Below are 2,883 nucleotides of genomic sequence, written 5' to 3' on the forward strand. Positions count from 1 at the left end.
AATTCAGGTATTGAAATTATTGAGACTGAGAACAGAATCTAGTTCTTATAGAAAACAAATCCTTGACGAAGCTCAGCAGCTTCTTAAGCTGTTTCGTACGTTGGACTGTTCAGCTATTTTGTTTCTTCACAAGGTTCGTTACGAAATTAAGGCAATAAATGGGAATTAATGGGACGCTAATTCAACTAGAATAGTCCACCCCGCATTAATCGACATATTTTTCCTCTAATCAGTCAAATATAGCGGAAATTAGCGTTCCATTTTATATGGCACATAATTAATTACTTACTTGTATATATATACATATATGTGCACACACTTAATTTTATATGGCACAAATTATCTTTTAAATATATTAATTATTATAAAATATAATTAAATTATTATATATTTATAAGAATAATCTTAATTGAAAAGATATCTTGAATGCTTCATAGGCTTTATTTGACTGCGTTTTTGCTTTAATAAAAAAAAACTTGTTTAAATAAATTTTTAAGAAAATGATTTTTTAAAAAAAATTGGATGAAAATAGCTCTTCCAAATGACAAAAAGATTGAGTTTAGGAAATGGTTAGAAGCACTTTTAGATGAGGAATAGAACCGAAATGCATGCTATAATGTATTAGTATTTTACATTGCTTTGAAAATCAAAATTGATCGGTCGGTTTGAACACTTCGACCGTGAACCAGTGATTTGTCTGGTCTCAATACAATAAAAATCATTTATACTTTCAAACGGTGAGGAATTTGTCAAATCCCAGTTGAATCGTCGGACGAAAGAACCAATTTCGTGTTTTGAAAACGGTTGTGTCGCGATCGTGATAGATCCAATGGCCCTAAATGAAACCAATAAATCTCATTAATCTCTAATATCATTCATCATAATACTGAATGAGACGAATGAGTCATACTTGCCTTTTTTTTTGTTTGAGAGTCTGAGATTTCAAATGGCCGAGACGAATGAGTCATACTTGCCTTTTTTTTTTTTGTTTGAGAGTCTGAGATTTCAAATGGCTGGGTGATTGAGAGTTCACCGTCATTAGCCACCACTTAATAACGTACTAAACTATTATATGCTCTCCAACAATTCTCCTACAAGTCGTCAGCCTACTCATAAACTTCAATCTTCAGAATGTGTGTTCTAATTTGTCTTGGCCATTTCTTGTGTTTCTTGATTTAGCAAGTAGAATGTTCATTGATGGCTTAATCATTTTACCTTAAGTGTGATTGTGCTCCTTTAATTTGATGCATTTGTTATGCAACTCAAATAAACTTTTCATATTATCGTTTTAACTGAATTTTAGTCATTTCTCATAATTTTTTTTTTTTTTTGTGAAACTGTTAGAATGTTTTTATGCTTGGAACTAACTAGTTTTGCTGAATTTTAACGGGTTATTTACTTTTCATTTGTAAGCTATTAAGAACGTGGTCCTAAATATAAATTTTACTATGGCCCCACCAATAATAGTATACCTTTGTACATCACTTTAAACTGTGATACGTGTTATCTCTTTCTAAATTAGAGTTTCATTACTGTGTGTCGATCAATCTTAGAATTTTAACCAAGTCTATTTAGGGGTTGCTTGTGAATAATATAAATTGATTTTCCTTAGGAATTTATTTAGTGACAATTTCACTCCATCTCTTGACACCACATTTTCCCAGAAATAATGCATGCCAGGAAATTATGACGCCTGAATCATATTTCTCACAGTGGTAGCTCGTAAGACTGAGAAATCGTGTGTTCTAGGGTTCTCCAAGCAGTTTTCATTGACCAAAACTTTGATTATAAATTGATACTTCAATACATCTAAAATATTTTTTATTACCATCCTCCTTCCTCGAGTTATTTGAGAATGATTCTTGATGTAATGTTAAGATCCCACAACTCTAGAAGGAGCATATTTGATTTTCAAAATTAAGGCAACATACATCAACTTATCCTTAGACAAGCATATTTGGAAGGTTGACCTGGGCATAGTTATGTTAACTGAAGTAGGTAAAAATTTTGTGACTATAATAGTATATAAAAGGCATCTAGTGCTTTAGGAGATGAGTTGGTGATACATATCACCTTGATTCATATATGTTTACATAAGAGTCAGTGGTGCATTTTTGGTCGAGTGAGGGACACTTTTGCTTTTGTCTGAGTATAGACTTTCAATCTTATTAGCCTCTCTCAGCTTAATTAGAACAACTCATCTCAAGTATTGGCCTTATCTTAGCAACTTTCATATCGCTATGCATATTATCTATTATTATTCTAATAATTTCTTATGTTGTTTATAAGAGACCAAAACATTATGATAGTTAACATATTTTCCAAGAAAAAGTAGATATAACATGTAGTAATTTTGGTGAATTTAAAGGTTTCAATAAAAAGTAACAATATAAGTGCTTGCATTGTGGAATTATATTCAAAGGTTGAGACATTAATAGAATGGAATAATCCTTAGCTAGGGTGAATGACAATGTTAATGCATTTAAAAAGTATCACGTTACATAAGTTATTAGCTATAAGAAAATTAAAGCGAACATAAGAAAAAATGTTATTTTGGTTTGTTTTAAAAGTCGGAGGCACCAGCTCGTCTAATCATCATCTTAAATTTTTTTTTCCAAATGGCCCTCTTTTTTGAACCACCAAGATGATTTAGAGAAAGAGGTGAACTCAAAAGAGGAGAGATTAAATGAAACTAGGCAAAAAAATTAAATTAAAAAAAAAACATGAAAAACTAATGTAAGGCTATCCTCATGCAATAGGTCAAGAGTATACGTTCGAAACGAGAATCAGATCAAAACAGCTTGAAAACCACATTCACGATAAAGTTTCCTACATAAACAACCCATGTAACCAAAGAATCAATGTATGTATATATATATATAT

The sequence above is a fragment of the Phalaenopsis equestris genome, unplaced genomic scaffold (genome assembly GCF_001263595.1).
Source record: "Phalaenopsis equestris unplaced genomic scaffold, ASM126359v1 Scaffold000002, whole genome shotgun sequence".
Classification (NCBI taxonomy): Eukaryota; Viridiplantae; Streptophyta; class Magnoliopsida; order Asparagales; family Orchidaceae; genus Phalaenopsis; species Phalaenopsis equestris.